Here is a 25,707-nt window from a genome sequence, read left to right as displayed (position 1 = left end):
GGGTCCACTGGGGGGGGGGGGGAATCTGATCTACATCACTACAGGGGAGCCTTAGTGATTATTATTATATCCCGGGTAATAAAAATTATTACCCAGGGTTAGGGTTAGAAACTGGATTCAGGAGTTTCCCCCTAGCTGTTTGTTTAATCGGCACTGTCAATTGTTAGGACAGTGGGTTTGTCCCTGTCATATAAAAAAAAAATGTTAAAGTGCCATCATGTCTGACACTTCCGTATATGTCCAGTGGTACTGCCATTTTATATCATTGCCTTTCTTGTATCACAGATGGTAATAAACTTAAACGATTGTCTCCAAAGGGTATAATTATAACTGTCCCAATGTCTGGTTGTTAGTTTGCCAAGCGAGAAAAAGTTAGTATGCATGCATAATTCATGTAATTTTGCAGGGTTATATTTAGCAATTGCTGTTGAACATGGCCATGCTAGTTTAAAGCAGAGAATTTACCACGTCCTCCATCTGGGCAGTGGGTTCCTAACTACTCCCAGCTCTGGTGCTCTACGACCTTAATTCAAGCCTTATACGGAGAATCAGACGGTCCCAATATCAGAAGGTTCACACAGCGGTCTTGAAAGAGAGGTGTGAACCGCAGATGGTTTACACAGGTGTGTTTGATAATTGACTGAGGATAAAAACAGCCAAGCAGTGCTGTATATGTTACTGATTGAGGAAGCCGCCGATTTGCGGAACTGCTGTAAGGCGGGGAAACGCGTCTCATACCGACTGATATCCGAGACCCGTACTGGCGGAATTTGTTTGAACCATGTGAACCTTCTCCTGTCTGACACTGCAGTGCCACTCCTAGATGGGCCAGGTGTTTGTGCCGCCCACTTGGGTCGCTTAGCTTAGTCATCCAGCGACCTCGGTGCAAATTTTAGGACTAAAAATAATATTGTGAGGTGTGAGGTGTTCAGAATAAACTGGAAATGAGTGGAAATTATGGTTATTGAGGTTAATACTATAGGATCAAAAGTATCCCAAAATTCTATGATTTAAGCTGTTTTTGAGGGTTTTTTGAAAAAACACCCGAATCCAAAACACACCCGAATCCGACAAAATTCTTAAGGGAGGTTTTGCCAAAACGCGTCCGAATCCAAAACACGGCAGCGGAACCGAATCCAAAACCAAAACACAAAACCCGGAAAAAAGTCCGGTGCACATCTCTAATATATACACACACATACAGAAAACCCTGCACTCTCCTAAGCAGCTTCATTCACCTTAATGCTTTAGTATACATCTGAATAAACAGTGGGGTTTTGGTTTATGAATTGTACAATGCATGTAAGCTTGCGGCCCACTCCACGGGACCCCATTTCACCGCAAGTCCTACTCTATTACAAACTTTCACATAGATTTTATAGAAACCTAGCAACTGCTGTCTCATAGGGGAAAATGTGCTTATCTGGTTTATAGCTTACCTGCCACACTTATGGCTTTTAAAAGGTAAGACAGTCACCAACACAACTAACACAACTACACAAGTGTGCTTACCTGGTTTAAAGCTCACCTGCCAACAGACTACTGGCTTTCAAAATGAGACAGTCACCAACACACCTAAATAGCAGATGATCCAGGTTAAAGGTAAATGAGCTTAGGGTGCATGAGAGAGAGATATGATCACAAATGGGCCAATTAAAAATTAACCCTGTTATACAAACATCTTCTAGTTTTTAAACATGATTAAAAACTAGGAGACCCAAACGCTGATCAGTTGCGCAGTGTGTAGGCTGCTGAGATCGGAGCAAGCGACCGACCTCCGATCTTGGCAGCTCTGCACACTATCAGTGGTGACGATGCTGTGGGACCCAGAGGACACAGAGCATCCTGTCCCTGCCAGTCATAAGTGCAGAGTTCGGCAGTGGGCGTACTGCGGTGGCGTTTCCTGGTTTAAAAATGATGCTACAACACCACTTTTAAAAATCAAGATGGCCACAGCAAGACAATCATGGTTCATCGTGTCACTGCCCTGCCCCCTTCTGCCAGCTAATATTAGCCAGCATGAGGCAGGGGCTGTCAGTCCAATGGCAGAGGAGAAGGGAAGTGCAAGAAGCCCTGTTGAGGCAGCAGCCATGCAAAAGAGCTTACAGGCCCTCGGCCCCCCCAGGTGAAAATCACAAATGAAGAAAATATGCCACTGCAAGTCCTGGGGATGCGGCGGCCATGCAAAAGAGCTTACAGGCTGCCACCCTCCAGTTGAAGATCACAGATCATTAGTGATGAGCGGGTTCGGTTTCCGAGAAACCGAACCCCCCCGAGCTTTACCTTTTTTACACGGGTCCGAGCAGACTCGGATCCTCCCGCCTTGCTCGGTTAACCCGAGCGCGCCCGAACGTCATCATCCGGCTGTCGGATTCTCGTGAGATTCGGATTCTATAAGCAGCCGCAAGTCGCCGCCATTTTCACACGTGCATTGGAGATGATAGGGAGAGGACGTGGCTGGCGTCCTCTCCGTTTAGTAGAAGTCAGAAGACAGTTGATTTCATTTGATTGCTTGTGCTTGTTTATTACTATAATTGTGGGGAGGATTGGGGAGCAGCTGTTAGGAGGTGTACAGTGCAGAGTTTAGTTTTTATCCGTTCTCTGCCTGAAAAAAACGCTCCATACCATATCTGTGCTCAGTGTGCTGCATGATATATCTGTGCTGAGTGCTCACACTGCTTAATTGTGGGGACTGGGGAGCAGCTATAGCAGGAGTACAGTGCAGAGTTTTGCTGACAGTGACCACCAGTATACGTTTGTCTGCCTGAAAAACACTCCATATCTGTGCTCACAGTGTGCTGCTTTATTGTGGGGACTGGGGACCACCAGTATAATTAATATTATATATAGGAGGAGTACAGTGCAGAGTGCACTGCTGTACCTACCTCTGTGTCGTCATCCATTAAGTATACTATCCATCTACATTCCTATACCTGTGGTGCATTTTAGTTTAGCAGTTTGCTGACAGTGTCCACCAGGTCCAGTATACTATATATAGCAGTACGGTAGGCCACTGCTGTACCTACCTCTGTGTCGTCACTCGTCATCCATAAAGTATACTAGTATCCATCCATCTACATTGTATACCTGTGGTGCCTTTTTTTTAGACTAGTTTAGCAGTTTGCTGACAGTGTCCACCAGGTCCAGTATACTGTATATAGCAGTACGGTAGGCCACTGCTGTGTACCTACCTCTGTGTCGTCACTCGTCATCCATAAAGTATACTAGTATCCATCCATCTACATTGTATACCTGTGGTGCCTTTTTTTTAGACTAGTTTAGCAGTTTGCTGACAGTGTCCACCAGGTCCAGTATACTGTATATAGCAGTACGGTAGGCCACTGCTGTGTACCTACCTCTGTGTCGTCACTCGTCATCCATAAAGTATACTAGTATCCATCCATCTACATTGTATACCTGTGGTGCCTTTTTTTTAGACTAGTTTAGCAGTTTGCTGACAGTGTCCACCAGGTCCAGTATACTGTATATAGCAGTACGGTAGGCCACTGCTGTGTACCTACCTCTGTGTCGTCACTCGTCATCCATAAAGTATACTAGTATCCATCCATCTACATTGTATACCTGTGGTGCCTTTTTTTTAGACTAGTTTAGCAGTTTGCTGACAGTGTCCACCAGGTCCAGTATACTGTATATAGCAGTACGGTAGGCCACTGCTGTGTACCTACCTCTGTGTCGTCACTGGTCATCCATAAAGTATCCTAGTATCCATCCATCTACATTGTATACCTGTGGTGCCTTTTTTTTAGACTAGTTTAGCAGTTTGCTGACAGTGTCCACCAGGTCCAGTATACTGTATATAGCAGTACGGTAGGCCACTGCTGTGTACCTACCTCTGTGTCGTCACTCGTCATCCATAAAGTATACTAGTATCCATCCATCTACATTGTATACCTGTGGTGCCTTTTTTTAGACTAGTTTAGCAGTTTGCTGACAGTGTCCACCAGGTCCAGTATACTGTATATAGCAGTACGGTAGGCCACTGCTGTGTACCTACCTCTGTGTCGTCACTCGTCATCCATAAAGTATACTAGTATCCATCCATCTACATTGTATACCTGTGGTGCCTTTTTTTAAAACTAGTTTAGCAGTTTGCTGACAGTGTCCACCAGGTCCAGTATACTGTATATAGCAGTACGGTAGGCCACTGCTGTGTACCTACCTCTGTGTCGTCACTCGTCATCCATAAAGTATACTAGTATCCATCCATCTACATTGTATACCTGTGGTGCCTTTTTTTTAGACTAGTTTAGCAGTTTGCTGACAGTGTCCACCAGGTCCAGTATACTGTATATAGCAGTACGGTAGGCCACTGCTGTGTACCTACCTCTGTGTCGTCACTCGTCATCCATAAAGTATACTAGTATCCATCCATCTACATTGTATACCTGTGGTGCCTTTTAGTTTTGCGCAGTAAATATAGTAGTAGGCCATTGCTATTGATACTGGCATATAATTCCACACATTAAAAAATGGAGAACAAAAATGTGGAGGTTAAAGGGAAAGATCAAGATCCACTTCCACCTCGTGCTGAAGCTGCTGCCACTAGTCATGGCCGAGACGATAAAATGCCATCAACGTCGTCTGCCAAGGCCGATGCCCAATGTCATAGTAGAGAGCATGTAAAATCCAAAACACAAAAGTTCAGTAAAATGACCCAAAAATCAAAATTAAAAGCGTCTGAGGAGAAGCGTAAACTTGCCAATATGCCATTTACGACACAGAGTGGCAAGGAACGGCTGAGGCCCTGGCCTATGTTTATGGCTAGTGGTTCAGCTTCAAATGAGGATGGAAGCACTCATCCTCTCGCTAGAAAAAAGAAAAGACTTAAGCTGGCAAAAGCACAGCAAAGAACTGTGCGTTTTTCAAAATCACAAATCCCCAAGGAGAGTCCAATTGTGTCGGCTGCGATGCCTGACCTTCCCAACACTGGACGGGAAGAGCTTGCGCCTTCCACCATTTGCACGCCCCCTGCAAGTGCTGGAAGGAGCACCCGCAGTCCAGTTCCTGATAGTCAAATTGAAGATGTCACTGTTGAAGTACACCAGGATGAGGATATGGGTGTTGCTGGCGCTGGGGAGGAAATTGACAAGGAGGATTCTGATGGTGAGGTGGTTTGTTTAAGTCAGACACCCGGGGAGACACCTGTTGTCCGTGGGAGGAATATGGCCATTGACATGCCAGGTCAAAATACTAAAAAAATCAGCTCTTCGGTGTGGAATTATTTCAACACAAATGCGGACAACAGGTGTCAAGCCGTGTGTTGCCTTTGTCAAGCTGTAATAAGTAGGGGTAAGGATGTTAACCACCTCGGAACATCCTCCCTTATACGTCACCTGCAGCGCATTCATCATAAGTCAGTGACAAGTTCAAAAACTTTGGGTGACAGCGGAAGCAGTCCACTGACCACTAAATCCCTTCCTCTTGTAACCAAGCTCCTGCAAACCACACCACCAACTCCCTCAGTGTCAATTTCCTACTTACCCAGGAAAGCCAATAGTCCTGCAGGCCATGTCACTGGCAAGTCTGACGAGTCCTCTCCTGCCTGGGATTCCTCCGATGCATCCTTGAGTGTAACGCCTACTGCTGCTGGCGCTGCTGTTGTTGCTGCTGGGAGTCGATCATCATCCCAGAGGGGAAGTCGGAAGACCACTTGTACTACTTCCAGTAAGCAATTGACTGTCCAACAGTCCTTTGCGAGGAAGATGAAATATCACAGCAGTCATCCTGCTGCAAAGCGGATAACTGAGGCCTTGGCAGCCTGGGCGGTGAGAAACGTGGTTCCGGTATCCATCGTTAATTCAGAGCCAACTGGAGACTTGATTGAGGTACTGTGTCCCCGGTACCAAATACCATCTAGGTTCCATTTCTCTAGGCAGGCGATACCGAAAATGTACACAGACCTCAGAAAAAGACTCACCAGTGTCCTAAAAAATGCAGTTGTACCCAATGTCCACTTAACCACGGACATGTGGACAAGTGGAGCAGGGCAGACTCAGGACTATATGACTGTGACAGCCCACTGGGTAGATGTATTGCCTCCCGCAGCAAGAACAGCAGCGGCGGCACCAGTAGCAGCATCTCGCAAACGCCAACTCGTTCCTAGGCAGGCTACGCTTTGTATCACCGCTTTCCAGAATAGCCACACAGCTGAAAACCTCTTACGGCAACTGAGGAAGATCATCGCAGAATGGCTTACCCCAATTGGACTCTCCTGGGGATTTGTGACATCGGACAACGTCAGCAATATTGTGCGTGCATTACATCTGGGCAAATTCCATCACGTCCCATGTTTTGCACATACCTTGAATTTGGTGGTGCAGAATTATTTAAAAAACGACAGGGGCGTGCAAGAGATGCTGTCGGTGGCCCGAAGAATTGCGGGCCACTTTCGGCGTTCAGGCACCGCGTACCGAAGACTGGAGCACCACCAAACATTCCTGAACCTGCCCTGACATCATCTGAAGCAAGAGGTGGTAATAACGAGGTGGAATTCAACCCTCTATATGCTTCAGAGGATGGAGGAGCAGCAAAAGGCCATTCAAGCCTATACATCTGGCCACGATATAGGCAAAGGAGGTGGAATGCACCTGACTCAAGCGCAGTGGAGAATGATTTCAACGTTGTGCAAGGTTCTGCAACCCTTTGAACTTGCCACACGTGAAGTCAGTTCAGACACTGCCAGCCTGAGTCAGGTCATTCCCCTCATCAGGCTTTTGCAGAAGAAGCTGGAGACATTGAAGGAGGAGCTAAAACAGAGCGATTCCGCTAGGCATGTGGGACTTGTGGATGGAGCCCTTAATTCGCTTAACCAGGATTCACGGGTGGTCAATCTGTTGAAATCAGAGCACTACATTTTGGCCACCGTGCTCGATCCTAGATTTAAAACCTACGTTGTATCTCTCTTTCCGGCAGACACAAGTCTGCAGAGGTTCAAAGACCTGCTGGTGAGAAAATTGTCAAGTCAAGCGGAACGTGACCCGTCACCATCTCCTCCTTCACATTCTCCCGCAACTGGGGGTGCGAGGAAAAGGCTAAGAATTCCGAGCCCACCCGCTGGCGGTGATGCAGGGCAGTCTGGAGCGAGTGCTGACATCTGGTCCGGACTGAAGGACCTGCCAACGATTACTGACATGTCGTCTACTGTCACTGCATATGATTCTCTCACCATTGAAAGAATGGTTGAGGATTATATGAGTGACTGCATCCAAGTAGGCACCTCAGACAGTCCGTACGTATACTGGCAGGAAAAAGAGGCAATTTGGAGGCCCTTGCAGAAACTGGCTTTATTCTACCTAAGTTGCCCTCCCTCCAGTGTGTACTCCGAAAGAGTGTTTAGTGCAGCCGCTCACCTTGTCAGCAATCGGCGTACGAGGTTACTTCCAGAAAATGTGGAGAAGATGATGTTCATTAAAATGAATTATAATCAATTCCTCCGTGGAGACATTCACCAGCAGCAATTGCCTCCAGAAAGTACACGGGGACCTGAGATGGTGGATTCCAGTGGGGACAAATTAATAATCTGTGAGGAGGGGGATGTACACAGTGAAAGGGGTGAGGAATCGGAGGATGATGATGAGGTGGACATCTTGCCTCTGTAGAGCCAGTTTGTGCAAGGAGAGATTGATTGCTTCTTTTTTGGTGGGGGCCCAAACCAACCAGTCATTTCAGTCACAGTCGTGTGGCAGACCCTGTCGCTGAAATGATGGGTTCGTTAAAGTGTGCATGTCCTGTTTATACAACATAAGGGTGGGTGGGAGGGCCCAAGGACAATTCCATCTTGCACCTCTTTTTTCTTTCATTTTTCTTGGCATCATGTGCTGTTTGGGGACAATTTTTTGGAAGGGCCATCCTGTCTTGATTGACACTGCAGTGCCACTCCTAGATGGGCCAGGTGTTTGTGTCGGCCACTTGTGTCGCTTAGCTTAGTCACACAGCGACCTTGGTGCGCCTCTTTTTTTCTTTGCATCATGTGCTGTTTGGGGAGTATTTTTTTGAAGGGCCATCCTGCCTGACACTGCAGTGCCACTCTTAGATGGGCCAGGTGTTTGTGTCGGCCACTTGGGTCGCTTAGCTTAGTCACACAGCTACCTCATTGCGCCTCTTTTTTTCTTTGCATCATGTGCTGTTTGGGGAGTATTTTTTGGAAGGGCCATCCTGCCTGACACTGCAGTGCCACTCCTAGATGGGCCAGGTGTTTGTGTCGGCCACTTGTGTCGCTTAGCTTAGTCACACAGCCACCTTGGTGCGCCTCTTTTTTTCTTTGCATCATGTGCTGTTTGGGGAGTATTTTTTGGAAGGGCCATCCTGTCTTGATTGACACTGCAGTGCCACTCCTAGATGGGCCAGGTGTTTGTGTCGGCCACTTGTGTCGCTTAGCTTAGTCACACAGCCACCTTGGTGCGCCTCTTTTTTTCTTTGCATCATGTGCTGTTTGGGGAGTATTTTTTGGAAGGGCCATCCTGTCTTGATTGACACTGCAGTGCCACTCCTAGATGTGCCAGGTGTTTGTGTCGGCCACTTGGGTCGCTTAGCTTAGCCATCCAGCGACCTCGGGGCAAATTTTAGGACTAAAAATAATATTGTGAGGTGTGAGGTGTTCAGAATAGACTGAAAATGAGTGGAAATTATGGTTATTGAGGTTAATAACACTATGGGATCAAAATGACCCCCAAATTCTATGATTTAAGCTGTTTTTGAGGGTTTTTTGAAAAAAAACACCCGAATCCAAAACACACCCGAATCCGACAAAAAATTTTCGGTAAGGTTTTGCCAAAACGCGTCCGAATCCAAAACACGGCCGCGGAACCGAACCCAAAACCAAAACACAAAACCCGAAAAATTTCCGGTGCACATCACTACAGATTATTATTATTATTATTATTATTATTATCCTTTATTTATATGGTGCCACAAGGGTTCCGCAGAGCCCAATTACAGAGTACATATGCACATAATCAAAACAGGAAAACAGTGACTTACAGTTGAAGACAATATAGGACAAGTACAGGGTAACTAAGCATGACTACAGCAGTAGACGACATAGAGATAAGTTTCAAGGTGGCCAAAAATCTGCAGGATTTGGGCAGTTGAGGATTATTAAAGTAAGACAAGGATAAGCACATGAGGAAAGAGGGCCCTACTCGTGAGAGTTTACATTAAAAAGGGGAGGGGCAGACAGACAGGGGTGACACAGATGGGGTAGACCAAGAATGAGACAGAGGGTTAGGATGAGATTTGGCTGGGTTTGGTAAAGAAGTGGGTTTTAAGATCCCGTTTGAAGTTCTGTAGGGAGGTGGAGAGTCTGAGGGGGAGAGGTAAAGAGTTCCAGAGAAAGGGAGCAGCACGTGAAAATCTTGGAGATAGGAGTGGAAGTAATCAGAAGATAGGAGAGTCGGTGTGCATTAACAGAGTGAAGAGGATGGGTGGGGGAGTAAAGGGAGATATGGTCAGAGATGTAAATGGTAGAGGAGTGGGTGAGTGCTTTGCAATTGAGTGTGAGACGTTTGAATTGGATTCTGAAAGGGAAGGGAAGCCAGTGAAGGGCTTGTAGGAGAGGGGAGGTGGATGTAGTGCGTTTGGTGAGGAAGATGAGCCGGGCTGCAGCATTGAGGATAGATTGGAGTGGAGATAGGTAATTGTCAGGAAGGCCAGTTAGGAGGAGATTACAGTAATCCAGTCTGGAAATAATCAGTGAGTGAATAATGGTCTTCTGGGTGAGAAAGGGTCTGATCCTGGAAATGTTTTTGAGATGAAAATGACAGGTTTGTGAGAGGTGCTGATTGTGTGGTTTGAAGGAGAGGGAGGAGTCAAGGATTACGGCAAGACAGCCTACTTGGGGGCTAGAGGAGATAGTCGTGCCATCAATGGATAATGAGATTGTGGGAGGTGAGGTTGTGCAGGAGGGTGGGAAGATGATCAGCTCAGTCTTAGACATGTTAAGTTTAAGAAAGCGCTGGGACATCCAGGAAGACATAGCAGAGAGACAGTTGGAGGTACGAGTGAGGAGAGCCGGGGAGAGATCAGGGGAGGAAAGGTAGATTTGAGTGTCATCCGCACAGAGGTGAAATTGTAAGTTAAAAGAACTAATGAGTTCACCTAAAGAGGACGTATAGAGAGAGAAAAGGAGAGGACCAAGAACAGAGCCTTGGGGGACACCAACAGTTAGCGGAAGTGGGGGGGAGGTAGTGTCATGAGAGGAGACAGAGAAGGAACGATCAGAGAGGTAGAAGGACAGCCAGGAAAGGGCAGTATCACACAGACCAAGAGAGTGAAGGGTTTGCAGAAGTAGAGGGTGGTCCACAGTGTCAAAAGCAGCAGAGAGGTCAAGAAGAATAAGTACAGAGTAGTGGCCCTTAGATTTGGCTGCATGGAGGTCATTGCAGACTTTTGTGAGGGCAGTTTCAGTGGAGTGGAGAGATGATGACAATGCCACCACTGCAAGCCCTGGGGAGGTGGCGGCCATACAAGAGAGCTTACAGGCCGCCGCCCCCAGGTGAAGATCACAGATGAAGACGCTGCCACTGCTGCAAGCCTTTGGAGGTGGTAGCCATGCAAAAGAGCTTAAAGGCTGCCATCCTCCCCTGATGAAGTTATTGCCCCAAAAATGTTTTCAACATTAAGAGTTGTGTCTATATTTTAATATTTTCTTTACAGGTGGGCTTCAGGTGCCAGTGATGTCTGGGCATGCTGGTACTTGTAGTTCTCCAAGTGCCAGCATGTTGGGGTTGACCTGCTGCGAACTGTAGGCCACCTGTCAAGATCAATATTAAGGTACCACGAATCCCGCATCCACTACCACCAGGGTTGCAAGTCATAGCCCTGGGTCTGGTTGTTGCTTGGAAGGGGAAAAACCCATTTTATTTTTTGGGGTTCCCACTTTCCAAGGAATTCCAGCCCTGAGGTGACCAATTTTAGGGATGGTTAATGTGATGACACCGAGTGTCCCACTGCTAGGGAATTATCCTCCTGGCTGGTCCAGCATGCTTTCCCACCTAATTTTCATTACCAAATCAGGCTGAGAGGTTCAGGGCTAGTTGTTGATGTTTTGGGGAGACTCCACTATTTTTTTTTTTATTAACAAAAACTTTAAAATCTCCTGTCCCAATCATCCATGATGTTAATAATCCTCAACCTCCCTATTCAACATTGTTATTAATAAATTCCTCCCTTTACCCCATCAAATTATCATTAATAAATCCCCCTTTCCCCCACAGCCAAATTCATTTTTTCAGCATATTGTTTCAGCAGATGCAGATTGGTGGTCTGCTAAAAAATTGGACAAGTGTGTAGGCATGGGTTGGATGTAGAATCTGTGAGCAGGTCTGCAGTATCATTGTATAAACAGCCTGACCAGGGGTTAATTTACTAAAGCTTCTAAAACAGAGAATTGGTGATGTTGCCCATAGCAACCAATCAGATGCTATCATTTTCTAAAAGGCAATAGAGAAATGATAGACCGCATCTGACTGGTTGCTATGGACAACATCACCAATCCTCTCTTTTAGAAGCTTTAGTAAATGTACCTCTCAAATCTGATCTGCCGAGGATTGGACCAGTGCGTACCCAGCTTTAGTGTGCAGCCAGTGGTGAATGTCCCATTAGGCACTTGCCTATGGGCGGCACTTGGATACTTGTGTTGGTATTGTCAGCCCAAAAAGTACCAATAACTGCAAATATTTCCACTGTACTGTACCATATTCCACCTTGAATGGAGTGTAATTGGGTAGGACATGCCAGGACCGAAACAAGGATTTTTGGCACCCGGGGCAAGGCAGTAATTACATGCACATACTGCCCCTCTAAGCTGTTCTACTTAGCAAATATGTACACATAATTAAAAATTTAAAAATGTCGTAGTGGCTTTTTCTTTATGATTCTATTAAATGGGTTATTATCAAATGAGGGCTTATAACCAATCAATAAAAATAATAAAATAGGGCAGGCGGGGGGCTGTTACTGTTGTGCCTAGGGGCACCCTCACCCCCAAATCTGCCCGTGTGCAGCCAGAATGAAAACACATACTCTGCATATCTTTCCTAATTATCCCTTCTAAGAACTTTTATTAGTAAGCTCAATAAAGTCAATTTAAATCCAAAAAAGTAGCTCACTGTGCATAGACATTTTACATCTCTGTCAAAGTATACAGGACCTTGTTACCTCCAGTTGCTGGGTTTCCCTAGAGTGCAGCTAGCGGGAGGAACATTCTGTGCAAACAGCAACGTCTATTACCAACCAACAGAGGTCCTAATTCACACCTGATCGCAAAAGCAAAATCTTTCTCTAATGAGCAAAACTATGTGCACTGCAGGTGGGGCAGATATAACGTGCAGAAACAAAATAACCCACCCAAATCTAACTCTCTCTGCACATGTTTTATCTACCCCACCTGCAGTGCAATATGGTTTTGCCCATTAGAGAAAGATTTTGCTGTGCGATCAGGTCTGAATTAGGTTAATAGGGGGTAATTCCAAGTTGATCGCAGCAGGAAATTTTTTAGCAGTTGGGCAAAACCATGTGCACTGCAGGGGGGGCAGATATAACATTTGCAGAGAGAGTTAGATTTGGGTGGGTTATTTTGTTTCTGTGCAGGGTAAATACTGGCTGCTTTATTTTTACATTGCAATTTAGATTTCAGATTGAACTCACCACACCCAAATCTACCTCTCTCTGCACATGTTATATCTGCCTCCCCTGCAGTGCACATGGTTTTGCCCAACTGCTAAAAAAATTCCTGCTGCGATCAACTTGGAATTACCCCCATAATCTTTTGTAACTCCGACAGCTTGTCAACCCATGTTTTTTTTCTGGATACAGGTTATGGCTCAATGGGTGTACAGTCAAGAGGTCGACAATGTCTAGGTTAAACCAAATGGTCGACATGGTGAAAAGGTCAACAGGGTCCACATGGAAATGGTCGACACATGAAAAGGTCGACATGCGTTTTGTGTCGAATTTTACCTTTCAGCACATGGAACCCCAATTAGTGTACCGCGTCCCCTCTCATGGCTCGATTCGCTTGCCAAGCTTCGGACAGGGTGCCATTCCCAATCATAGTTCACATGAATAGTAAAGTATTAAAAAGTTGAAAAAATGAAAACAATGCAAAAAAATCTCACGTCAACCTTTTCATGTGTCGACCATTGTTATGTCGACCATCTGAACCTGTTGACATTCTGCCGATGTCAACCAAATGCATGTCAACCATTTGGTGTCAACCTATTGACTGCTGACCTTTTCACTGTCGACCTATCACCCGGATACCCTGGATAAATAAATGTTGCAGGGGCAATGCAATGCTTTTCTCCGCCTCCGTATGGTTATCAGCAGCTTTCTTTAAAAAACATAAAGCAAATATTAATACTCATGTACTTGAAACATCCTTATCCTGTACCAGCCTTGCTTCAAGTAAAACCTAGAAAAGTAAGGGGTTCCTCAATGGCCGTACTGCATTGCATTAGGTTCATGGGCACTCATTCCGAGTTGATCGCTAGCTACTTTTGTTCGCAGCGCGGCGATTAGGTAAAAAAGCGGCATTTCTGCGCATGCGTATGGGGTGCAGTGCGCACGCGCGACGTACTTTCACAAAATCCGATGCAGTTTCACACAAGGTCTAGCGACGCTTTTCAGTCGCACTGTTGGCCGCTGAGTGATTGACAGGAATGGGGTGTTTCTGGGAGGTAACTGACCGTTTTCCGGGAGTGTGCTGAAAAACGCAGGCGTGTCAGATACAAACGCAGGTGTTCCTGTGGAAACAGGGGAGTGGCTAGCCAAACGCAGGGCGTGTTTGTGACGTCAAAACAGGTACTAAATAGTCTGAAGTGATCGCAAGGTAGGAGTAGGTCTGCAGCTACTCAGAAACTGCTTAATAAAATTTAGACGCCGTTCTGCGATCCTTTTGGTCGCACTTCTGCTAAGCTAAGATACACTCCCAGAGGGCGGCGGCTTAGCGTTTGCACTGCTGCTAAAAGCAGCTAGCGAGCGATCAACTCGGAATGAGGGCCATGGAGAGGTGCGGGTTGTACTGCTCTTATTACCCCAACTAGCATTTTGTTCATGGGAATGCCCTTGATTTTTCTCCTCTTGCATGCAGAGTGGTGCTGCTTGACGTGACTGAAGCCACAGCATAAATGGACACATCTGTACATTAGAACATTGACAAACTGAATATAATTAAATTCCTGGTGGGCAACTGGTGTTCATAGCATAGACTTGTATAGTGGGCAGAGGTGGTTAAAGGATAGACTAGTTACACCCTTCGTATGCTGGCCACAGCCCTCCATTGGTTAATCATACTCCTTTTGTCAACACACTGGGCTCTTTATACTGTACCTCAGTCTTATACAGGATAATGGAGGAGATACAAGTCATTTCTATTATGGTAAAATGAGGACTAAAGTTGCCTTAAACCAGGGCCATATCTTGGATGGTGTGACATGCCACCATTCAAGGCAAAAGGGTGAGGGGGAGCAAGCTCAGAGAGTGCTGAGTGTATCAGGGTCTCTATTACTGTCAATATTCCATCCTCACACCCTACATGCCAAAATCCACTTCCAGTGAGGAACCTAATGTTATTTCAAGCAAGTGCTTCTGTACTTCAAGGAACTAGAGTCACTTGCACCGCACCTAGCAACTTCAGTCATCGGACCTACCACCCCGTTACCACCTCCTTCTGAATCATACCACACCAATCACCACATAGCGGAGAAGCGTGTAGATCTACCAAACATGGTCACGGCACCATCCAACCACAACCAGCAAGTTAGTACAGAAATGGATGCTCCAGAATAAAGGCAGCGATGAATGAGAGAGGTGGAGATGCAGTGGACAGTTAGGAGTCTATTCATGAAATAGTGAAACGAATGGAGAAGCGTGCAAGTGGAGATATTGCCCATGACAACCAATCAGTTTTGAAGTAACATTTATCTAGTGCATTCTATAAAATTATACTTAGCAGCTCACTTCTCCACTCTTTTCACTATTTCATGAATAGGCCCCTTAGTTGTGCTGAAAGTGAACAATCAGTGCTCAATGCGACAAATGTGTGCATGAGACATCTACAGTATGAGATTTGAGACTGCATCTATGGAAAGATGCACTGCCACCAACCACAGGACAACAGGGGCTTTTCGTTGCATACACAGTTAGCTAGATGGTTAAATTAAACTAACTGAGGTACTAATCAAGTCACCTTTGCGCGAGTATGGCTAGCCTTAAAACCTGGACTATTAAGCTAGGTACACATATATACAATCGTCAGCCCATTCTCCCGATATCGGGAAGTCTCTGATGGGCAGCACCTGAGTGACAGTTTCAGATGGGCGGCATCTGGTGGACAATCTCTGATGGACTTTCTCTGATCGGAAGCATCAGATGGACAGTCTCTGATGGGCAGCATCTAATGGACAGTCTCTGATGGGCAGTCTCTGATGAGCAGCATCTGGTGGGCAGCCTCTGATGGGAACCATCTGATGGGCACCATCTGATGGACACTAGACAGTCTCTGATGGGCAGTGCATCTGGTGGACATTTTCTGATGGGTAGCATCTTGTTGGCAGTCTCTGATGGGCAGCATATGGTGGGAAGTCTGTGATGGGCAGCATTTGATGGACAGTCTCTGATGCGCAGCATCTGTTGGACAGTCTCTGATGGACAGCATCTGATGGACACTGGACAGTCTCTGATAGTCTCTAATGGGCCGAAGACAGTCTCTTATGGGCAGCATCTGGTGGGCAGTCGCTGAAGGCCAGTGCATCTGGTGGACAGTCTCTTATGGGCAGCATCTGGTGGGCAGTCTCTGATGGGCAGCATCTGATGGACAGCATCTGATGGCAGTCTCTGATGGGCAGCATCTGATGGACAGTCTCTGATGGGCAGCATCTGATGGACAGTCTCTGATGGGCAGCATCTGATGGACTGACTCTGATGACTAGCATCTAATGGGCAACATTTTTTTTTCATAAATGACCAAGCAGTAGGTCTGGAGAGCATGGTGTCAATTTTTGCAGACGAAACCAAACTGGGTAAGGTTATAAATTCGGAGGGAGAGGTTGTGTCTCTTCAGAATAACTTATTTAAACTGGAAGCATGGGCAACAAAATGGGGAATGAGGTTCAATACAGACATGTGTAAGGTAATGCACTTTGGTAGCAAAAACACAAATACCACCTACATACTAAATGGGATAAAATTAGGGGTTTCTGTGCTGGAAAAAGACTTGGGTGTTCACATAGATAACAAACTTAGTAGCACTACCCAAAGAAGGATTGCAGCAAAGAAGGCAAACAAGGTATTAGCATACAAAAAGCGCGGAATTGATGCAAGGGATGAAAGTGTTATACTCCCATTGTATAAATCACTAGTAAGGCCACATCTTGAATACTGTACACAATTTTGGGCACGATACTACAAAAAGGATATCCTGGAACTAGAAAAGGTTCAGAGGAGGGCTACCAAGCTTATTAGGGGAATGGAGACGCTGGATTACGAGGAAAGGCTTGCAAGGCTAGGCATGTTTACACTGGAAAAGAGGAGATTAAGAGGGGACACGATTAACATTTACAAATATATAAGGGGACAATACACAGAGCTTGCGGGGATCTGTTTTTGGTAAGATCAACTCAGAGGACACGTGGTCATCCGTTTAGATTAGAGGAGAGGAGATTTCGCACACAGAGACGAAAAGGTTTTTTCACAGTAAGGACAATACGTGTTTGGAATTCCCTGCCAGATAGAATAGTAATGGCGGACTCGGTCGACACTTTTAAGAATGGGCTAGATAAAAATATAAATAAATATATATATATATATATATATATATATATATAAATAAATAGTCCTAAACTAATACAGCGTAGGAGCCCCCAATTAGGTTCAACTCGATGGACAAATTGTCTTTTTTCAACTTCAGAAACTATGTAACTATGTAATTTGATGGACAGTCTCTGAGAGATGCGCTCAGGGTCATGACAGTCAGAATACCGACAGCGGAATCCTGATGGTCAGAATCCCAATGCATTACAGGTAAGTACTGGGGTTCCGGTTATGACCTTGGGGGAGGGTTAGGGTTAGGCTGTGTGTGTGGGGGGGGGAGGGCAGTAGGGATAGGATGCAGGAGGGGTGGGTTAAGTATAGGGTTGACATACATACTGGAATCCGTTGGGATGCTGCTGTTGGGATCCCGACTGCTGGGATTTAGTGCCAAAACCAGTATCTGATGGGCAGCATTTGATGGGGAGTATCTGAGACTGATGGAATAAATCATGCTTCCGTTTACATCAGTATCAGAGGCGTAACTCTGGGAGGCAACGGAATCATCTGCTGCCGGGCTCCTGCTCGAAAGGGGGGCACCTCTCCTCCCATTCTGTGACACCATTGAACAAAGTTAATTGTTAGCTGCCACTATCTTATCAGTGGCCAACTTCATCACTGGTCCCTGCACCTTACAACTCACACCCTTTTTATTATACCTTAGATACACACACATATATCCTCCCCTGAGGAAGTCCCAAGAAAGCTGTTAAAGGGACGAAACGCGTTGGGCCAGCTTCCGCTACCTCTCCAACTACCTGTATAACAGATAAGCCTATTATTGATTTTTAAATTGTACGATTCCATTTTTTATGTATGTGTGTGATTAAAATTTTGAAAAAACTATATCACACTATTAGCTTCCCCTTTTTTTTCCTTCTGTGTTTTTTTCATGAGAAAAAAACTTTCTCTATAGAGGTACCAGATTAGGTCATTGATCGCCTCATATGAGCAGCATTTACAAAAAGGAGTGAGTCATTATCTTCTTTTTATTATTTTATTATCCTTTTAACCACTGAGGTGTGATTTTGATTATCTATATTAGAAATCACAAGAAATATAGTGGTTTATAGAAACACTATAGGCACAGAGCACTTCATATATAAAATACATTATTTTGCACAAATACGGCACAAGTCACTTTATAAATAGTAAGAGCATTCTTACTGACACATCTTCTCCTTCTGCCTATGTAAATTGTGTTCTAACACCCCGCTGAGGGCGTTTATACATGGAGTAAGAAGACAAGGGGAGATGACCTATTAAAGATACCACTACAGGCACTATTTGATCACATTTCCGGTACGCATATATATATATCATTTTCTGGTTATACACAGATGGAAGTGTCTACACCCAAGCACTGAAGGCGCAGAGACTTTATCCCTATTTGAACATTTTTAATTGTGACTCAACGAAATATGAGTCAATAAGAGAGTCTATACTGCAGCCCCTACACGTGGGAGTGCTGTTTGGAATTTAACGTGAATAAGTTATGCACGAATTTTTATATATTTATTGTAAACGTTTTAGGTTTTAAGCGCTTACTATACACCTCTATTGTACACATATGTATATATATATATATATATATATATATATATATATACGCACACATACATACATACATACATACATAAATACATATATTTATCTAAATATAGGGGGAGGGGCACCAATATGTATCTTGCCTCCGGGCAACTGGGATGAACTTACGCCACTGATTAGTATAATAGTGGTGTCTGCACTGTGTTAAAGACTTTGTGGCTGCAATGATAATTCTGATGACTTACCACATTCCGCTAATGGTTAATTTATATACATATATTTATGTCAAATGGAAGATCTTAACTATTGTTCCAAGTTAAATCATCTTTCCCCTGACCACAAAGTATAATTTTTAGGGGAGATCTATCAAGTCTTGGACAGAGATAAAATGGAGTAGTTGCCCAAAGCAACTAATGATCTTCTGTTATTAGAAAGACCATGTTAGATAAATGACAGAAGCTGGATGGTTGCTTTGGGCAACTTCTTCACTTTCTCTCTCTTCAAGGCTTGATACATTTCCCCCATTGGAAAGTAATTTGCATTTAATAATCAATCACTTACGTACAAATCCATCAACCAATCTTACTCCTCTATTCATCTCCAGCCTAATTACCACAACCACCCACTCACTCCACTGCCAATTACTGTCACCTCTCCTCCTCCCTGATCACCGCCTCCCATGCCCACCTCAACGTATTCTCCCATGTTACTCCTAACCTCTGGAATCCCCTCACCGTTGTATTAGACACTCATCCAGCCTCTTTTCCTATTCAGACATACAGTGCATCCAGAAAGTATTCACAGCGCTTCACTTTTTCCACATTTTGTTATGTTACAGCCTTATTCCAAAATTAAATACATTTATTTTTTACTCAAAATTCTACACACAATACCCCCATAATGACAACATGAAAAAAGTGTTTTTGAGATTTCTGCAAACTTATTAAAAATAAAAAACTAGGACTGGAGAGAAGGCTGGAAGCAGGGATTCATAGCTCCTGCTCATTATATAAAAAACACCGTCTGCTGCTGAAAATATTATCCCCACACTACCCTTATAACCCACCTCGTGGCTCGGGGTACCTGCGTGCCTGGTCGCGGAGCCGGGAGATCGTTTTTACGGTCTCTGCGGGTTGTGGCCTGCACCGGATGCCGGAGCCGCGGGCTAAATTTCCACTACTGACCCGCCGAGAAGCTCCGGGAGGCGCGCTGACGCCGAAGCTACCCACGGCCGCTACAAAACCCCTGGTCAGCCCTGCAGCCTACTAGAAAGTCTCTGGGACCCCACCTATATCGATACTGGACCCCAGGGAGACGAGATTCGGGACCCGGCGCTCGAGGACGGAGAGAAGCCGCGGACCCGCACTTCCGGTGCTGCGGCGGCACAGATCTCCCTCACCCTGCAGCTGTTCTCATCAAGCAGCGGAGGCGCCTTCCCTGCACCCCTCTCCCCCTGAAAGTAATAATCTCTGAGACAGAGAGAGGCAGAAGGGGACTGTGAAGGTGAGGGGAATTATAGGTGCTATACCTATATATGAGACTGGGGGTGATTAGTATTCTTCCATATTATTCCCACATACAATCAACAACACCACAGTCCTTTCAAACCATACCTCCCCCCGTACTCTACTGCTTATATTTGTACCTTACGATTACTATCTCCTGGATGATGTCACAGTGAAGCTGGTTACTCTCATTTCCACTGCGATTGATCCTTAAAACTAACGCCAATTCTCCAGTCCGTTGCCACAAAGTGAATTACAACAACTATTCCCCCCCTCCCCGTCGCCACGTGTGGGAGGTGAGTGAGATTATCTTCATACCTACTAATTAATTCTCAGCTGGCGTGTTTATACGGTGATGCCGCGGGCCGGATTGCCGTTATAATTGAAATACTATACTAGCGATATTATTTACCACGCTCTCTAAATTTCGCTGCTTACTCTCCCATATACAGTGGCGATAACAATTTAATACCTGGTAAACACAATTGCATCTCTCTGACAACTTGGTGAATTCAGCTTTCCATAAATGGATACATTTCACAGCCCTATGTGAATTCACGCCACCCGCAGCTGTGATGTAGACATAACCCTGTTTTTCTAACCAACGGCAAGTCATATCATCAGTCCGACCCTCATGAGCTCCTAGTTCTTATTATGGACAAATTCTTAAGTTCTTCTACACCAAAACCCCAAAGATATAGGAGTGGTAGTAAACGCGGGAAACCGAGCATCACCTCTCCGCCACTGTCCTCCCATCCTGTCTGCCTAGACATCGCAGTTGAAGCACCACCTACCATGGCCCCAAAGGCTCCCCCCGCTCCACCTTCCTATTCGGAAATAGTGAAAGCGATTAAAGAAACGGTGGAACCTTTATTGCAAGCTCAGGCAGATAAAATTTATGACCGCAGTATCAGACCTGAAATCAGAACTCGGATCTATGACCCACAGAATCTCGGTGAACGAGAATAGAATTGGAGTTAACTTTAAGGAAATACAGGATCTTAAAGAACAAGTCGTATCTTTAACAACTTCACGCCAACATATGATGATGAAGATGGACGACCTGGAAAATCGTTCGAGACGTAAAAACCTGAGAATTGTGGGCCTTAAAGAATCACTGAAGGGCTCTGAGCTTCTGAAATTTCTCCTCTCCGACTTGCCAGACCTCCTGGGTATTCCCCACGAACTCTCCTCGATAGAAATTGAACGAGCTCATAGACTGGGCCCCCCACGTGACTCCAACCAATCTAGACCCCGCCCGGTCATCTTTAAATGCTTAAATTTCAGAAATAAAGAACTGATATGGTCTGCGGCTCGAAGCAAAGGCCCACTCCAATGGGATGGGCAACGGCTGTTCCTCTTCCAAGACTATTCCGCGGAAGTCTCTAGAGCTAGAAGGGAAATGTCTCCAATATGCTCTCAACTGGTGAAAAGCGTATTCGATTTGCCCTTCTCTATCCTGCGCGGCTGCGCATTTTCACCCCACAAGGCCCGAAAGATTTCACTTCAGTAGACTCGGCTAAGGGCTTTGTAATGGAGCTTGGAGGACCCACGCGGTCGCCCTTGGCCTCACATCCATCCTCCCCAAGCAGAGGTGATGATAATGATTGAAACCTGATACCGGGACTTAATCCATGTTCTTATACTGGTTGATATAGTTCATAATTCTCCTCTATTGCGAGGTGAATTAGGTTTAACTCCTACCATGACCGTTTAGAAAACACTTCATTTTCTGTATATAAGGGTCATTAGGACGTTTACTTAAGTTTAATACCTTCATATTGCCTGTTGGTTAATTTGTTATTTTTATTGTTCTACATTGCAGCGGGTTCACGCTGAAAGTCTATACTGATGTATGCTGATGTAGACACTCTCATATGTTGTCTTTATCTTAACCTTTGTCTTTACCTTTCTCTCTTCTTTCCGACTTCTTTCACTCTCCTTTCCGTTACTTTTTACCTGCAGATGCTTGGCCGGATGGGGTGGGGATTGTTTATGTTTATGATACTCTGGATTATTTACATGAGGATGTTTCTCTTCACAAGATCTCTTACTATCCTACTTTATTCCCCTACTGATGTTATAAATGTCACAACTTAATATAATATCGTGGAATGTTAGAGGTATTAATTCTCCTATCAAGCGGAGACGTATCCTTACCTATTTAAATAAGATAAACGCTGACGTCTCTATGCTCCAAGAGACGCACTTGACCCCTCCTGAACATGCTAAATTTACCATGCTTAGACAAGAGGTGGTAGCGTCTTCTTCATTCTCTTCTAAGGCGAGGGGGGTCGTTATCCTCATCCGTAAGGGGGTGGAGTTTGACATACATCATCAGATTATTGACCCTCTAGGCAGATACATTGTCTTAGACATCACCTTAGAGGGCACCAGATTAACCTTGTGCAATATCTATGCCCCGGCTGTCTAGGATAAATCATTTTATCTGGAAGTAACGAATGTGTTCTCCGCCCATATTCGCATACCTCTCTCATTGTTGGAGGGGATATGAATATGGTGTCCTCTTTGGTTTTGGACAGGAAGGGTGCCCCGGCTCAGAGGGCCCGGCTACCCAAGATTAACCTGGATTACATGTCTGCACAACTGGGATTAGTTGATATATGGCGTCTCCATAACCCTGTAGAATTAGACTATACTTACTACTCTTCTACCCATAACTCCTTCTCACGTATTGATTATTTTCTTGTTTCCACTGATCTGTCCCCCAGGATCATTGAGGCAGCTATTAACCCCATAACTATCTCAGACCATGCCCCTATATCGCTTGTCCTTCAAGGTAGACTCACGTTGGGTAACAATTCACATTGGAGATTCCCTGCCAAGATGGTGGCTTCTCCGGACTTTAAAACTATGTTGCTGACTTCCTGGGACTCTTATGCTCTTAACAACTCTGACCATTCGACTGACCCTGCCTTGTTTTGGCAGACTGCTAAAGCTGTTTTACGAGGAGATATAATTGCATTCATGGCGAAATATAGACGGGACCAAGACGCCGCATATAGAGCAGCACAATCTATACGCACTTCCTCATTTCAAAATTTTAAATCCTCACCTACGTTAGCCAACAAGCAGAAATATAGAGACGCTAAGACCCAATTTGATCATACTCTGACACATATGGATAATAGATTCCTTATTGCAGGTAAATATAAATTTTTTCAATATGGAGATAAGCCGAGCCGAATGCTTTCAAATTTACTTAAATCCGATAAGGGACCCCAACATGTGACAGCTTTGAGGGATTCGACCTCAGCTGTGCAATCCGATGGGAAAGCAATCGCTGATATCTTCCATTCCTTTTTTAGTGATCTCTACTCTCACGACAATGTCGACCAAACTACCAAAACCTCCTTCTGGGAAACATTACAGTTACCTCAGATTTCCCCGGATCAATCAGACTCCCTTACGGCCCCTGTTACTGTCACTGAAGTGACGGAGGCTATTAAAGCCCTTAAACTGCTGAAGACCCCAGGCCCTGATGGCTTATCTGGGGAATTCTTTAAATTGCTCTCACCTAAAATAGTGGACCCTCTGACAGCCTTCTTTAATTCTATTTTCTCCAACCTTACTATCCCACATTATTTTAACTCGGCCCTGATCCGGGTTATACCTAAACCCGGCAAAGACCCACTCCTCCCGTCTTCTTACCGCCCTATCTCCCTACTTAATGTGGACTACAAATTGTTTACTAAACTGTTAGCAGACCGACTAAAATTTATCCTGCCTGGAATAATCCACAGTGATCAAACCGGCTTTATCTCAGGCAGACACTCGGTGACCAATATCCGTAAAGTCCTAACAGTTCTGCAGTCCCTGAGGGGAGTGGAGACAGGTGATCCCGCTTTCCTATTGTCATTGGATGCTGAAAAGGCATTTGATTTGGTAACGTGGGACCACCTGTTTGAGACGCTCCGACGTTTTGGATTTTCTGACCGATTTGTAGACATTTTACACACCATATACCATAATGCATCTACACAAGTTTTCACTAACCGATACCTATCTCAACCCTTAACGATTCATAGGGGGACCAGACAGGGCTGCCCCTTATCCCCTTTGCTCTTTGCGGCAGCTTTGGAGCCCCTGGCTATAGCACTGAGACAATTACCGGCCTTCTCGGGGATATCAGTGGGAAAAAGGGAAGTTAAACTTGGACTATTTGCAAATGATATGATCTTATTTGTTTCTAACCCCCGTATTTCGATACCTGCTATTTTTGACACTACACACTGTTTTAGTACTTTTGCTGGTTACCGGATAAATACCCATAAATCTGAACTACTCCCTCCGACTAACATACAGGACCCTCTTCTCTATACAGACTTCTCTTCCCAGTTCACATTGACTCCTACCAAACTAAAATACTTAGGTATTTATATTCCCTCAGAACTCTCCCGGCTATATCAATTTAATTATACACCCATTATACAACAAATTAAAACACGCTTAGACTCCTGGAAAGATCTCAAGCTTTCTCTGTTGGGCAGGATAGTGGTGATAAAGGCTGTTATTTTCCCAAAACTGGCTTATTTGCTTCAAATGCTCCCCATCACGATCACTAAACAAGACTCCCTATTCTGCTCGCAAATATTTTCAAAATTTATCTGGAAAAACTCAAGACCTCGCATGCCCAAAGCCCGAACTTATGTTAACAAACGAAAAGGAGGACTGAGTATGCCCAATGTGACGATGTTTGCTAGATCAGCACTATTTAAGTTTGCCTCAGATTGGCTCCTTCGGTCAGATCTATTCACGAACCTGGAACTGGAAGAGGCACTGTTTTCCCCTTACTCTCCTGCAGCACTGCTTCACACACCGCGGTCTAGACTACCCCAGGAAGTTAAGACTAATATTTTATTTTGGGATACGTATAGGGCCTGGACCTCCACCCATAAGCTATTTCATACTGACCCTTTTGAGTCACCATACATACCCTTATGGGGTAACCCCAATTTCCCCTCTTCTTTAGAAAATCGTCGTTTCTACACATGGAAATGTAAGGGGATAAACACTATTAGGGATGTCTTTGATCCTGGTGGACAGATGCTTTCCTTCATACAACTACGCGACAAATTTTCTTTACCCCACTCCAACTTTTTCATGTTTCTCCAAGCGCGCCATTATATTAACTCTCTTAGTGACCCATTAGGCAGAATGGCCTCTACCCGAACAATTCTCGACACTCTCACGTTTTGCAGACAAAATCCATTTAAAATTCGCTATCTTTACAACGACCTGATTGAGGTGTCAGCCCCCTCTTGGTCCCCTCTCACTGATTCTTGGAGACGGGAACTCCCAGAAGCTCCTGAGATGGGCGGGGTTTCTAAAAACACAAACGTGGTTCTAAAAGCTCTAAAATCCGCTACATTACAAGAAATACATTTGAGGATTGTAAACAGGATATATATATCCCCCTCCCAAAGACAACACTTCCGTCCTGGTGAATCGGGCACCTGCCCTAAATGTGGAGTAAGCGGAGCATCCCTCGCACATAATCTATGGTTATGTGGGAAAATTAAACGCTTCTGGTATAAGATTCTCCAATATTTATCCCGACTACTCAAATTAACTCTTCCTGGACTAGTGGGCCCGTTGTTGTTCGCTGACTTCTCACCCTGGCTGTCGCGATTTGACCTCACCCCTGTGATCCCTTTGCTGACTGTGATGGTCACCGTGGCAAAACAAGTGATACTGCGGCATTGGATATATAAAACTGCCCCATCGGTGGGAGAATGGGAATCCGCTTTATTAGACATACTATTTTGTGAGAGACGAATGGCCACTTTCCAAATTGAAAATGGAG

Source organism: Pseudophryne corroboree, chromosome 9 (assembly GCF_028390025.1).
Source record: "Pseudophryne corroboree isolate aPseCor3 chromosome 9, aPseCor3.hap2, whole genome shotgun sequence".
Taxonomy (NCBI): domain Eukaryota; kingdom Metazoa; phylum Chordata; class Amphibia; order Anura; family Myobatrachidae; genus Pseudophryne; species Pseudophryne corroboree.
This window is presented reverse-complemented; position numbering follows the sequence as displayed.